This window comes from Prionailurus viverrinus, chromosome B4 (assembly GCF_022837055.1).
Source record: "Prionailurus viverrinus isolate Anna chromosome B4, UM_Priviv_1.0, whole genome shotgun sequence".
Lineage (NCBI taxonomy): Eukaryota > Metazoa > Chordata > Mammalia > Carnivora > Felidae > Prionailurus > Prionailurus viverrinus.
In genome coordinates, this window is record NC_062567.1 from 90194430 (window position 1) to 90210228 (window position 15799).

General features: G+C 41.4%; 1 long non-coding RNA gene across 2 annotated transcripts in view; it reads left to right on the top strand.

Annotated features, from left to right (window-relative positions):
- LOC125171255 (uncharacterized) overlaps nucleotides 1-15799 on the top strand; it is a 54539-nt gene that overhangs the window by 16374 nt on the left and 22366 nt on the right. The window lies entirely within an intron of this gene.

Consider the following 15799-nt stretch of genomic DNA (forward strand, 5'->3'; position numbering starts at 1 on the left):
ATACAAAGAAATGAAAAAACATTCCATGCTCATGGATTGGAAGAATAAATATTAAAATGTCAATACTACCCAAAGCAATCTACACATTCAATGCAATCCTTATCAAAATAACATCAGCATTCTTCACAGAGATAGAACAATCCTAAAATTTTTATGTAACCACAGAGACCCCGAATAGCCAAAGTAATATTGAAAAGAAAACCAAAGCTGGAGGCATCACAATTCTGGACTTTAAGTTGTATTACAAAAGCTGTAATCATTGAGACAGGATGGTATTGGCACAAAAACATACACATAGATCAGTGGAATAGAGAACCCAGAAATGGATCTACAAATATATGGCCAACTAATCTTCAACAAAGCAGGAAAGAGTATCCAATGGAAAAAAGAGTCTCCAGCAAATAGCGCTGGAAGAACTGGACAGCAACATGTGTTAGAATGAAACTGGGCTACTTTCTTAAACCATACACAAAAACAAATTCAAAATTGACTAAAGACCTATATGTGAGATGGACTAAAGACCTAAATGTGAGACAGGAAACCATCAAAATCCTATTGGAGGAAACAGGCAGCAATCTCTTTGACATTGGCCACAGCAAATTTTTACTTGACAGGTCTCTGGAGTCAAGGGAAATGAAAGCAAAGATAAACTATTAGGACCTCATCAAGATAAAAAGCTTCTGCACAGTGAAGGAAACAATAAGAAGAAAAAAAAAAACTAAAAGGCAACTGATGGAATGGGAGAAGATATTTGAAAATGACATGTCTGATAAAGAGTATCCAAAACCTATAAAGAACTTACCAAACTCAACACCCAAAAAACAAATAATCCAGTGAGGAAATGTGCAGAAGACATGAATAGACATTTTTCCAAAGAAGACATCGAGATGGCTAACAGACACATGAAAAGATGCTCAACATCACTTATCAGGGAAATACAAATCAAAACCACAATGAGATACCACCTCACACCCATCAGAATGGCTAAAATTAATAACTCAGGAAACCACAGATGTTGGTGAGGATGCAGAGAAAGGGGAAGCTTTTTGCACTGCTGGTGGGAATGAAAACTGGTGCAGCCACTCTGGAAAACAGTATGGAGTTTCCTCAAAAAATTAAAAATAGAACTACCCTATCACTCAGCAATTGCACTACTAGGAATTTATCTAAAGGATGCAAAAGTACTGATTCGAAGGGGCAAATGCACCTCAATGTTTATAGTAGTACTATCAACAATAGCCAAATTATGTAAAGAGCCCAAATGTCCATCAACTTCTGAATAGACAAAGATATAGCGCGCACGCGCACACACACACACACACACACACACACACACTGGAATACTACTTAGTAATGAAAAAGAATGACATCTTGCCATTTACAACAACATGGATGAAACTAGAAGGTATTATGCTAAGCAAAATAAGTCGGAGAAAGACACATACCATATGATTTCACTCATATATGGAATTTGAGAAACAACAGATGAACATAGGGGAAGGCAAGGAAAAATAAGATAAAAACAGGAAGGGAGACAAACCATAAGAGACTCTTGGATACAGAGAGCAAATTGAGGGTTGCTGGAGGAGAGGTTGCTGGAGTGATGGGTTGAATGGGTGATGGGAATTTAAGAGGGAACTTTCCAGGATGAGCACTGGGTGTCATATAGTACAGATGAATCACTGGCTTCTACTCCTGAGGCCAAGACTATACTGTCTGTTAACTTGAATTTTAATTAAAAAAATAAGAAATAATGATAATAATATAAGCAAATGTGATCTCAATTTTAAACTACAAAAATAGCTGGGGGAGGCCTTACTATATCTTACTGATCTCCAAATTTTAAGGGAGCATTTACAGTTTCAAAGTAATCACCAAAACACATAAATAGGTACTGAGTTCTTGTGTTGTAATTGCTGTATGTTATTTGCAAGGAATTGTACAGTGCAAATAGTCTATATCTATACAATAAAATTGAAGGAAAATACTTTGAGGAAAGCTATTTAGCTATGGTAGGTAGAAAGAAACATAGGTAGGTAGGTGGATGGATGGATGGATGGACAGAGATGGAAGGACTGAAGGAAACAGATGACCTGAAATATTGATCATGAGAAGAAACATCTTAAATTCTCTGGCTCAAATGGATTGAATTTTAAAGAAAATATCAAAAAATAAGTGAACCTGTTTCTGAATCAGTAAAAATTGTTGGCCTATAACTTCTTTTAAAATTCAGACAAAACTGAAATTGGAAAAACCTTTCCCCAAGATATACAACTAAAAGGATTTAGCAAGGTAAGGGGGGAAAAAGGTCAGTTGTGGAATGAAGTACATAACTGTCAAAGACCAGATACATCAGAATCACTCAGGAGAATGAATTTTAAGAATTATAGATACTTAAGCTTTATCACAAAGATTCTAACCCAGGAGGTCTGGAGACCAGAAAACAGACCAGGAAACTGTATTTTTCTCTATATCTGTTGAGGTGAGGTAGGCTGTAGCAACAAACAGATTCCAAAATGTCAGCAGATTAAACACATAGAAATTCATTTCTTGCTCACAAAATGGTTTAAAGGGAGGTTGCTAGGGAGGTTCCTCTCCATACACTCATTCAGTAACCAAGACCCTTTCCATCTTGCAGGCTCCTCCACACCTTAAGGTTTCATTGTTTTTTGCTTCCATCTAACAGAGGGAGAACTAGCATGGAGGAACACACATGGGAAGTTTTAAATGGACCAGACTGAAAGGGGCATGAATTTTCCCTTTGCTCTCATTCTGTTGAGGACAAGTCAGTCACATGGCCACACCTAAGTGCAAAGGAGGAAGGAAATTACAGTGTGGCTCTTGTGCCAGTAGGAAGAAGTGGATTTCAGTGAGCAGGAAGCAGTCTCTGCCATAAGCACACCTGTGATTTGGATGTGCAACTGGTACATGGTTGAAAATTTACAGGAGAAAATATAACTTGAGTCAAAATAATCTAGTTTCCAAACTTAGCCACTTGACGGTTGTCTGATCGTAGGCAAAATATTTCCCTTCTCTGTGCCTTAATCTTACCAGTTTTGCATCTTTTAAATGAGGATTTGAAAATCCTATAATTTAAGATTCTTATGAGATTGAGATGAGGTATGTCCAAACTCATTAGAACAATTGGCATTTATTCAATAGTTATGAATATGTCATTCTTACTGTATTGTTGGTTTGGGAAGACAAGAAGCAAGATGTTCTATTATTTGAGCTAAGAAATCAAATGTATCAGCATCAGAATAATTATTCCAATTGAGTTACTGGATTGAGAAGGTTTTAAAGGTAGAATCTTCACACAATAGAAGTTTGCTTCTTGCTATTATAAAAGTTCCTGGGCAAGTGTTCACATTAGCAAGCATCTTCCTCCCATGCGATAATTCAGAGATCCAGTCTTTGTCCATCTGGTGGTTTTCCTAGTCCCTAGGTCTTTATCATCATTTTATCCAATGTGTAGAGATTAACCATGGAAGCAATAGGTGATGTGATTTGAGATAACAATTAGGTGTTTCAACAGAATATTTGAAGCTCACAGAGAGAAAAACTACTATAATTTTAAAATAAAATGAAAGCAACCTTAAAATATTAAGGAATTGAAAGTGTTGATAGTATGGCTCTAAAGCAGGAGATTCACAATAATCTAATTATCACATATTTTGATTCAGGTTTGGATATTTTTAGATTTAACTTTTGCCACATATAAATGTGTACCATCAGGGGCACCTGGGTGGCTCAGTCAGTTGGGCGTCTCACTTCGGCTCAGGTCATGGTATCACAGTTCGTGAGTTTGAGCCCCACATGGGGCTCTGTGCTGACAGTGTGGAACCTGCATGGGATTCTCTCTCCCTCTCTTTCTGCCAACGGCCCCCCCCCCCAATCACTCTATCTCTCAAAAATAAACTTGAAAATTTTTTAGAAGATAAAATAAATGTGTATCCACATACCTAAGAAACCCCATGAACACTCAGGTCCACCATTGGACCTGAGCCAAGCACTGCTTATCCTCTGACACAAGTGACACTATCACTGATAAGCTGAATTCTGTATAATTGAAAGGAGTAATTTACAGAGTGGTTCTGAAGTCTGGATTACTGTGAAGATGCTGTCTAATCAATGCAGTTATCTATCAAGGGGCAGAGAACAGCCCTTGTTCAGCATTTCCCAAAGTTGAATTATGTACATACTTCTTTCACAGAAAACTAATTTTCACTAAGCCACAAGAATATATCCATGGTTTTCTGGTCTTCAGATTCCAATTTGAGGAATATATCTTTAATCAAAGGATGTATTGTGCTCAAAAGAGAAAAATATGGCCCTGCATGCCTCATCTTCTTGGTTTCTTCATTGTATTCCAATCTCCCTGATTTCAAATACCACTTCCTGTACCCTGTTGGCTCACTCACAGACCTTTTGTGCTGTCCTCTCCAATAAGCATCTCAGAATGCATCCCTGTCCATCCAATTGCCTTGATTCTACCCAAGTTTACCTCTTAGGTTTTGTTCTAGTTTGATGAACTCTCGCTGACCTGATAAACCTATCAGAACTTGTGCCCTGCACCCCACATACTTTATTCACTATATGGAGTCCATGTTGTCACTTCAGTACGTTTCCCTGACTCTGAGTTCTTACCTTGGCTGGACCACATATTAGGGAAGAGGGAGGAAGGTCACTCCGGATACCATCCATGTGCCAAGCCTCATGGCATCATTTATTGTCTGGTGTCCTTGGGAAATTACTGGACCCTTTCAGCTTCCTTTCCCACCTCCGAAAAATAGGGATGGTAACAATTTTCTAGGCTCAGATAATAGCCACTTGTTATTTAGGTTTTTACTATGTGCCTGGTTTTCTATCAGGTGTTAAATGTATTATCTCATTTAATCCTTATGCCTGGCCCCATTCTTAGTATCATGCCCACATTTCTAGCTGAACAAATTGAGGCAAATAAAGGGTAAGCAGCTCAATCAATCTGGGAATAGCCCTCGGAGCCTTAGAGTTTCCAGTTGATATCAACCCAGTTCACTTACTTGCTTCCGAAAGTACAGTAACAACAGAAGCTGCTATGACTAGAAGCACACTTACAATAAATGCCATAGTCTCACTGTGTGTACTCACTGGAGCAGCACTGCTGTGGTGGTTCTTTGCCACACCAGCCCACTTTACCAAAAGTCAGGCAATGCAAACTTAAATTTGACCTAGTTTAATCAAAATGTGGGCTGTGGTTCAATTATTTGACAATTGGTTACTAAGAATTTAAAGTGTCTAACCACCACTATAAATGCAGTTTTTCTCTTGTGGTCTCTCTCAGAAACTAACATTGCCATTTCTCACTGCCATGTATACCCTGTAACTCCTCCCAAATAACCTTCAAATGCAGAGGGAGCTGCATCCTCATAGATCGCATATTTCAAGGGGTGGATTTAAAGAGGTATCATGGGATGGGTCTTGAGATGACATTCCAGCTCATCTCCAAGTCCCAAATGTTAGCATTTATGTGTATTGTCTGCAGTATACTGGCAGTAGCTTTGGATCCTTGATCTTCGTGAATAATAGTCTCTATTATTTCCTTCCTATTTAATGAGCAGTCAACCCCACGTGGAGAGGAAAGCAGACTGAACTCAGCAGTGCTAATGTCAAAAGGACAGTCAGACCACAGCAAGCTGACACCCACTGGCTGTTCCCTCCCCTACCAGTACCATGGGGCTGAAGTACGAGGATCAGAGGTGGCCTGACCTTGTGCAAGCCAAGACTCACCCCTGCCCTGTTGGCCACACCCTAGCTCAATCTACAAGGCAAGAGGAGTTTTGAATGATAGGCAAAGATTATACACCAGATTCCAATGCAAGAGCGAGCTGTTGCTTTCCTGGTTCCTGTTTAGGTCACAGATCTCCTTCAGCTACTCTGGAAGGTTAGAACAAGCAATGAGTTTGGAGTTTGGAAAGGTCTGATGTTCCTTTATGTGGGGGTGTTCACTTTATCAGAAAAAAAAAAAAAAAGCCAGCCTTCTGCTGTCAGTACCGTAGTGTGGAAATGTAGCACATCCTACTCTGACATTTCTTTTTTGCCCCCTGAGCCCCACTCGTTAGATTGTGGTTTCCATGTTGTTTTGCTTTTTATTTCTTTCTAATTGGTTTTGCTCTTCATGCCAAGTGTCTCAAGTCACATTAACTAAAGATGCAGTGTTTTTGAAGTAACAGGGAAAGTTGGGATCAGCCTCCTGCCGGGACTGGACAGATGGGTTTATAGATGTTTTGCCTCGTGGGAGGCCCTCTAGCTGATACTCCTGGAATGGTGGGCATTGCTAGCGTTGCCCCCTACCTCCATGGCACCCTAATCTCAGAGGGCTAAATCCATTGCCTCCTACTGATCTTTCAGGGAAAGCTGGAAACTTATCCAGACTTCCTAGACTTATCTTTTCCAACCCTTGCGGCAATGACTGTCCTGGGAGTGCCTAACATATGAGGCTTTGAAGCTTCAACAATGGTCATGTCTACTTGGCAATTACCTCTACTTGGGACCCTAAGCAGTTTGCATGACCATAAAAGGTGGGAGAGAAATTGATATTTTTTAAAATGTTAGATGTTCCATGTCAACGCTTGTTTAAAAAAAAAAAAAAAAAAAGGACTTTTCTGTGTATCAGTGTTCTCAACCAAATAGCATTGCTTGACTCATTCAGCAAGTATTCATCATTTGCCTGCTCTGGATGCTTCACCACCATAAGAAAATAAGAATGCAGATCAACAGTGGCTAAGGCACTTGGATATATCTTAATGCTTCCCAACCTATTACTATTTGTATTCCCATTTTACAAGGGAGGAAACTGAGGCCAGGAGAGGTAAAGACCTTTGCCCAACATCACACAAGACTGTCTGGCTCCAGAGTCCACACCATAACCACCATACTAGGTTCGCTCCATAATCTCCCAGAGTTAGCACACTCTTGATTTTTTAACCTTTATTTTGAGTGTGTGTGTGTGTGTGTGTGTGTGTGTGTGTGTGTAAGGGGGGGGAGGTGCAGAGAGAGAGAGAGAGAGAGGGAGAGAGAGAATCCCAAAGCAGGCTTCGTACTGCCAGCACAGAGTCCAATGTAGGGCTCAACCTCATAAACCGGGAGATCATGACCTGAGCCAAAATACAGAGTTGGACGCTGAACCAACTGAGCCACCCAGGTGCCCCAGCACACCCTCGATTCTAAGGCAGGGCGTCAATCTTGAATTGTTGCCTTTTGTTCTACACTAATGAACTATCTGGAATGACCCAGAAGGAAACATACTTTGCTTCTTGCTCCTCCTGAAAGGCCTGATCCAAAAAACTAACAAGCCACAAGACTCCTGATTCCTCCATTCAGTGCCATACTCCCAGCCTCTGGTATCAGAGAAGCCTGCTCTGTGTTGACCCTGGCACCAGCCAGCACCAGCCCTAGATCAGGGCCAAACCAGATCCCCACAGGATCTCTTCGTCTCAAAGCCTCAGGAGACTTTACCCCCCCTTCTATTATTCACAACTCTCAGCCCTCTAAACAGCATGCATCTGCACCACTGCCTTCCTAGCCTGGAGACAGAAGAGAAGGCAGCGGAAGCCAGGAGCCTGGTCTTTCTAGCCTGCTATCAAGGATGGTTTCCACCACACAGGATTTGGGTTCCAATGTCTCTACTAAAAGTCTTCTATGGCCCTTTCTTCACCTATCCTGGAGGTGGTTAGGATTAGGGAATGAAAGGCCCGTAGTGATCCTCTGAAAACAGATAGCAGTTTTAAGCCATTTAGGGTACCTACATTTTTAAAAGAAAAATAAATACCGGAGAAACAGTCTCTAATGAGAGAGGTTTTTGATTTCTGAGATGGAAGAGTTCCAAGTTGTTTGCAATGCAGTGTCTTATCATAGGAATGGGCTGCTATGGTATAGAGATGGGAGCCATCAGGAACCACAGGGCTGGGTGACTCATCCTCATGATTAATGAGGCATCCAGGTCAAGAGACAGACCTGGGATGGAAGACCCTCTGCATTCAGAGGAGTCACCTAGAGTTTGATACATGACAGCCATGGGACAAGTAGAGGAAAGGCGTGTATATGGATTGGTCCGTCTCAACAGGGAAGTTACTATTGGGGGGTGCAAGAGGCGATGCTAAACTCAAGGAAATGCTGCCTCTACTTCTCCCGAAAATAAAGGGAAGGGAAGGAATGAGAAGAGCATGTACAACTAGCTTCCTCCAGAAAGCATTTCAAAGGAAGTCATGTCAAAGCCACGGACCTAACCTGGGCCAGTGGTTAGAGGAGGTGGAAAGTCTGGATTCCCCAAGTTGGTTTAACTTTTACTAATTCAATAAAACTCAACAAGCATATGTTTATACACTACTAAAAATATCTACTGTTATCACTTCATGTACACAATGTAATTCCAGCCTGTGGGTAGTTTAATTAGGGAAGGACAACTAATGGCACATAGCACAGGGTGAGAAAGACTTTGCCATCAAGTAAAGAAGGAGGAAAGCATATATAAAGAAAACAATGAAAGCTTTGCCCTTTCTGTGGCATAACTCCGTTGCGTTCCCTGAGGTATTAAGAAACACGATGTGGCAAAAGAGGGAGGTTAAATGGTGTGGCACAGAGAAGTGAAAACAAAATGGAAAGGACTCTCAAGGGAGAAGAGGACGGTAGAACTGGAACCACCAAGCACTGTTCGGGAAAGCTCCGCCTCATCGCAACATGGACAAGTTAACGCCTTTGCCTGGGATGCATTTGAAAGCCTGTGGACAGCCGGTTGTCCTATTTTGTCGGATTAGTTGGTAGCACACATCTTTCACACTTAGACAAACATTTCATTGCAATTTAGATCTTGAGAACCAAGGTTCGGGGCTTGGAATTCCAGAGAAACAGCTTCCTCCCAATGTGTTGGTAGAGGGGGCAGCTGTCAAGCGAAGCACCATGGAGTTAGGGGTGCCCTGCCTTCATTGGGCAGCAGTTACATAAAGTAAGCAATTTTCTTGACCTCAGGAATTCTCAAAGTCTTTAAAAGATGAATTCACAATATGATACTCCAAGAAGGAGACAGAGTAGGTGACACATCACATAGAATTTTAACCATCGAACTCCTTCCCTTTATTTTTCATGCCAGTCTATTAACATCTACAATAATGTTCTGTTGAATCCAGTTTGAAAAACAGTAAGCGTGGACAATTAACTTTATGTGTTAACTTGACTGGCCACAGCATCCAAATATTTAGTCAAACATTACTCTGGAAGTTTTTGTAAGGATGCGTGGAAGAGATATACATTTAAATGAGTAAACTCTGGGGTGCCTGGGTGGCTCAGTTGGTTAAGTGTCCAACTTGGGGCTTCATGGTTCCTGAGTTCAAGCCCTGCATTGGGCTCTGTGCTGACAGCTCAGAGCCTAGAGCCTGCTTCAGATTCTGTCTCTCCCTCGCTCTCTGCCTCCCTGCTCTCTCGCTCTCTCTCTCTCTCTCTCTCTCTCTCTGTCAAAAATAAACATTAAAAAAATAAATCAGTAGACTCTAAGTAAAACAAATTAATTGCCTTCCACGATGTAGGTGGGCCTTGTCTAATCAGGTGAAGACCTGGATAGAACAAAAGGCTGACTTCACCTGGGCAAGAAGGAATTCTGCCAGTAGACTGCCCTTTGGACTTCATCCACAGCACTGGCTTTTCCTGGTTTGCCAGAAAGCTGCCTTTACAGTTGAACTGCAGCCTTTTCCTGAGCCTCCAGCTTGACAACCTTTCCTCTCAAGATTTTCAATTCCTAAAGCCTCCACAATCACATGATCCAGTTTCTTAAAATGAATCTAATTTCTGTATCTATACATACTGCTGGTTCTGTTTCTCTGGAGAACCCTAACACACTACATTACTATAAATTTGGAAAACAGAATGGAGTCCATTTCCAGGTAGTCAGATTAATTGTTATTCCTGGTTAAAAGAGGAAGAGGAGCGTATATATTTTTAATGTGCCATACAAAGATTTTGAGATAAAGGGCAGTTAAAAACCCAGGCACTGAGACCAAACATAAAACATGTCAGCACAAAGTGAATCTTAAAAGCAAAAGCACCAATGCAAGAACTGAGGGATCAAAACATCAAATGAAAAAATAAAATACTGGATTCTTCCTGAGGTCTTATCTAAGGCAAGCCAGACAGACATAAAGCTTTGAGCTGACATGCAGGCAGAGGCTTCAGCTCGGTCTGGCTTATGTGTTCATGCTCTAAAATCAAGGCTACGGAAGGGGGATTTGGGGTCACATGCTTCTGCATGATAGAGGCACAGCCAGAGAAAAACTGAAGAAAAGCCACCAGAAGCTTAGAATCAGTGTTACGTTTGGAAGGGAAAGGCCCAAGACAAAGTCCCAGGGTCCTTACTGATCTTGCCCAGCATGAGACAAGGATCCAGGAGGAAGTCATCCCACCCTTCTGGGCAAAGGCTTCATTCACCTTCTTACACATGCTACCTTGAAGCCTCTAGAGTTATTAGAGCTTCTATTAACAATTTCTAAGCACCCACAGCACAATTCTCCTTAACTGTGCTTATGGTCCACCTATTACCTGACACACTGACTATATTTACTTGATTTTAATACTATGTGTTCTCCTAAAAATAATTTGATGTTTATACTAAAAACACAAGGATATACATTTAAAAGGAGTCAAAGACAAAAGTCAATAAAGGAGAAAGGGAAGATTATGTTCTAAGAGAAAAGCAATAGAAAGAATAGCTAAACTTGAAATTCAATTAAACAAGCATTTACTGTGGACTGCTCTCCAAATCTAATCTCTTGACCAGCAGAGCACAGAGGTTAAGGGGGCTGCCATTTACCTGCTGTGACCTTGGCCCCAATTATTCAACTGCTGTGCAACTCTCTTTCTCTACCCATAAAATGGAGGGAACAGGGGAGAAAAAATAAAGTAAAACTTTCCCAGAAATTAGCACAACTTCAAATTACTGCCTATTTCTCCTATTCCTAACCTTGTGAAAGTTTCTGAAAGAAAAGTTGAGGAGAGAGAGAGCCAACATTTATTGTACACCAACTGACTATATGTTAGCACCTCACAAGGGATCTCATTTATCACCAAAGCTTGTGAGAAAAATTTTTTATCAATATATTAATGAAATTAAGTTTTAGAGACTCCTAAGCTTAGATCAGAAGCTGTGAGTGAGTGAGACGCCTGGGTGGCTCAGTCGGTTAAGCGTCTGACTTCAGCTCAGGTCATGATCTCATGGTTTGGGAGTTCGAGCCCCGCGCTGGGCTCTGTGCTGACAGCTCCGAGCCTGGAGCCTGCTTCAGATTCTGTGTCTCATTCTCTCTGCCCCTCCCCCACTTATGCCCTGTCTCTATCAAAAATAAATAAATGTAAAAAAAAATTTTTTTAAAGAAGCTGTGAGTGAGTGACCTAAGATCTACTGTCTTGTGAAGCATGGCATGGAGTGATGCTCCACAGAGCAGGATCCCCAGGTCAACCTGCCTTAGAATCACTTAAAATTCTTGTTCCTGGGCTCTTGAGACCTGCTTTATTTCATTGTCTTGATAGTAGCAGAATTTTAATCTCTTGGTGGTAGTGGTTTTAATAATCCACGCACTGCCATGATTCTTCTGCACACTCAAGAGCCATTGGTTTATTGGCTAGGAGCATGGACTCTGAAGTCAGGCCTGGTCCCGGTTTTGCTATATTCTAGGTAAATGACCTTGGGCATATATTATTAACCTTTCTGAGATTTTTTTACCCTTATCCAAAATGTGTGGATAATAGAAACTCACAAGTTTACTGCAGTGATTAACTAACAAATGCTAAGTGCCAAGTTCAAGGTTTGGAACATAGCAATTATTATTTCCTCCACATAACATTAACTTGATTTCCTTTTTGCTTCCTCATTCAACTTCAGGATTCATTAGTTTTGATTTCTTTCCATCACTTAACTGAGACAAGCCAGGCAAATATCATCAGAGGCCTCCTTGCTAAATGTAGTGACCTCTTTTCCAATCTCACGTAGGTTTGAATCTATTTTATTCATCACTTCTTTATTAAGATTGTATCCTGCATCTGTCCTGGGCCAAACACTGGGCCAGGTAGAAGGTACACAATGAATGAATACAGTGGGTGCAATACCTACCCACATGGAGCTTTCAAGCTTGTGCTGGGAACATAGATTTCAATAAGTAATCATATTTATGAATAGTAACAAATGGTACTATAAAAGAACAGCCTGTCCTAAAAGAAAATGACGGAAGAGATAACTCTTCGTCAAAGAGGGTCAGGGAAGGTCCAAAACCTGAGAAGGAGTCAGGTATGAAAATGATCACGGTCACAGAAGGAACAGGAGGATGTGGGAAGACCCTTTAGGTAGAAATAGCTGGTCACACTGGAGGAAGTAAAAGAACATCCACGTGGCTGGACAAAAGGAAGGGCAATAGGAAATAAACTGGGAGAACAGGCATGGGCTCAGCCATGCAGAGCCCTGTAAGCCATGATAAAGGTTTGGACTGAAGTCCTAGGGCAACTTGAGGCCATTGGAAGACTGAGTCAGAGGATGATGTAATCGCTGTGGCTGTGATGTGGATGGATTAGATGAGGGACAGAAGACAAGTTGAGAGAACAGTTGGTTTGGATGGCTTGGATTTGGGGGCTAAAATTAGAGGTGAACACACAAATGGAAGAATTTAAGATAAATTTTTGGTGGAAAATTGAGAAAATCTGGAGACGAATTGAATACGAAAAATAAGAAGAGAAAGAGGTGCCACGAACCACTCTGAAGCTCAGGTTTGAGCAGCTGGTGGGATAGTAGAGCCATTTACCAAGAAGAGGCGGGAGATCACTCCCTAAGGGAAATGCCATGATCTGTACATTTCTAGAAATCTCCCTGGTGATTCTGATGGCTAGCTCTTGTTGAGAAGGGGCAACCTAGAGAGGTGGTATAGAGAATAATAGTCAAATTTAATGGTAACAATTGTAGCTTTCTTTGGGGTAGTTTGCCTTGTCTAAGTCTTGTCACTTACTGGCTATATTACTGGGCAAGTTGGTTTCTTCACCTCTAAAGTAAAAATAAGAACAGAACCTGCTTCATAGATGCCATAAGGTGATTGTCTTCTAAAACATTTGGAACACTTTCAAACTACCATTTTGGGATCAGTTGAATAAACTGAATAAACCAGGTGCTTTCACCTCTCTAAGGTCTTGCCCTGCTCTTTAGTTGATGGATTCTTTTTTCCATGTGATACTTTCCTATATTCTCTTCATGAACAGCTTGTCTTGACTACTCCCCCTACCACTACCAACCCCAGCCAGTCATCTGGGCCATTTCTCCTACTTGCCTGATCATAAAACTTAACACGTCATATTACAGTTAGACATATTTGCTTGCCTTCTGAATAAGACTTAGAACTCCTGGAAGTAGCTGGTCTTATCTTATATAGATTTATATCCACAGAAATTAGTCTAATGTCATGGCTCGAGGCCCAAAATGAATTTGTCAGATTTAAATGAATTTCGCTAAATTAAAAGCGAGACACCCTGAAAGAATGCATCTCACAAACTAAGTCTCTTTAATTATATGGTATCATATGGATGCAGACACAGCAAGTTATACCCAAGGGATATAAAACATTCACCCTAAATGGCTATTTAGGCCCAACCTTAAGCCTAAACCAGTCATGCCAAACATAACACCTTTCTTATCTGCCTCTCACCTCCGCTTTGTTCTTCCTGAGCAATGTGGGGCCCATGCCTTTCTGTGGAACAGAAGAAGGGGGTAGAAGGGTGAGGAGGAAGACATACACTCCTACAACTTTACAAAACTTTCCTTCACCCCTTAATGGGGGAAAGAAGGTAGAGAGAACTGGTAATAAATATATGTGCCAGAACAGGCACGCTCGAGCTGCTTTGAATGCTTTCTTACCGTGTGGTCTGGTGTAGACAGTCCAAACACTAGGAGGCAAATACCAATATTAATATTGGAGGGAGCCACCCTGGAACGAGCTTTGTAGGAGGACTTTCATGCTAATGCTTCTGGAGTTTTCAAACCCCAGGAAGTATGTGTGCCATACTGGCTGTGCCTTTTAAACCAAAATAATTTGGAAATTTCGTCTCTCTCATGCTAAGGTTGCTGGAGACTTCAATCTCCAGAAATTACGCAGAGAAGTACTAGTCATACACTTTAAAATAATGTGATAAATGGTTTGAATTCCTGAGGGAAAAGGTAGCAAAAACATTCACTCTACCCTTTCATCTCAAGGCAAATGGGCAGAGCAGGAGGCAGTTTGACGGTATAAGCAGACAGTTTTTGGTGCCAAACAGACCTGTGTCCAAATCCTGACTCATTCACTTTTTAGTTCTGTGCTCATTAGAGTTGTTAATAAAGTAGCTAACACTTACATATGTTTACCACACCACGCTCTGTTTTATGGGATTTATACGTAGTGACTTACTTTAATCTTAAAGATAAAACCCGCGAGGAAGACACGGTCATGTTTTTAAATTTTTTTTAGTGTTTGTTTTTTGGAGAGAGAGAGCTGTCAACACAGAGCCTGCCACGCGGCTCCGACACACGGACCGTGCGATCATGACCTGAGCTGAAGTCAGCCGCCCAACTGACTGAGCCACCCAGGCGCCCCAACACTACTATCATGTTTTACAGTGAAGAAAACTAAGTCACAGAAAGGTTTAGTAAGTGGTACAAGCTAGTTAACAGCAGAGCCAGGATTCAAACCCAAGCAGTATAGCTCTAAATCCATGTAGTCTCCGGGCACCTATGCCTGTATCCACTGCATTTCCCTGCCCTCAGGTGCCTCAGGAGCACATCATCAGACATTCGGAATCTGAGTTTCCTTGTCTGTAAAGTGAGACTAATGAGGCAACTGCAGTGAGGCCTAAAGGAGATAATGTAAATAGGACCCTAGACCCCAGAGGGGCACCCATACTAGGTCATGTGCCTTTGATTTTCAACTTGTATGCTCCTAACATATGATCAGAATTCTAGATAAATTCGAATCAAAGTCAGAATCTACAGGGCCTATGAACAGCAAATGTAATGAGTGGAATGGGCAAATGGGAGGCTTTAAAATGTACTTTCCCCAAACTCTCATTGATTTAGAAGGCAGTCAGTCTCTGAAGCCCACTGTCTCAACACTTCTAAATAAACTTTGGCTTTTACTGACAGAAGCCCACCAATGGGTAACAACTAGCCAGAGGAAGGAGTTGAAAGCTTGGAGAGCCCAGATGGAGACCAATTATTTAGGGTAGGAAGGGCCAGTTAGAAAAGTCCTTGAAGCATGGTCAGGACATTTCCAGGAAGAAAGGAGAGAAGACCAATGTCGTGAAAGGAATTTTCATGATCAACTGCACTGAGGTGTGAGAACTCCCTACAGACAGTGTTAGAGAGGGTGAGCGAGCATTGAACAACAGCAAGAGTGAAGGAGGCCTGGGAAACTTGCTTGGGAAGAGGCTCTGGCAGGCCTTGAATGTCACATGACAGAATGTGGGCCTGACTCTGTGCCACCGGAGCCATCGAGGGTTTTTTAAAGGAAAGGATATCATCAGAACTGTGCTTTAGTGAGACAAATTGTGTAGTGTTGTGTGTGAATTAAAGTGAAGAGTACAGATACCAGGGAGACCGATTCTGAGGTAGAGAGTACAAAAGAACACTTGATTTTCTTTTTTGCCAATATATTAAGATATACAGCAAAATACACCAATATCCTAAAAGCTTAAGAGAGAAGGGCCAAAAGTTATGTCACTGGACTAAAAGTGGAAATACGGCATTACAACCACTAAGGAGGACTCAACT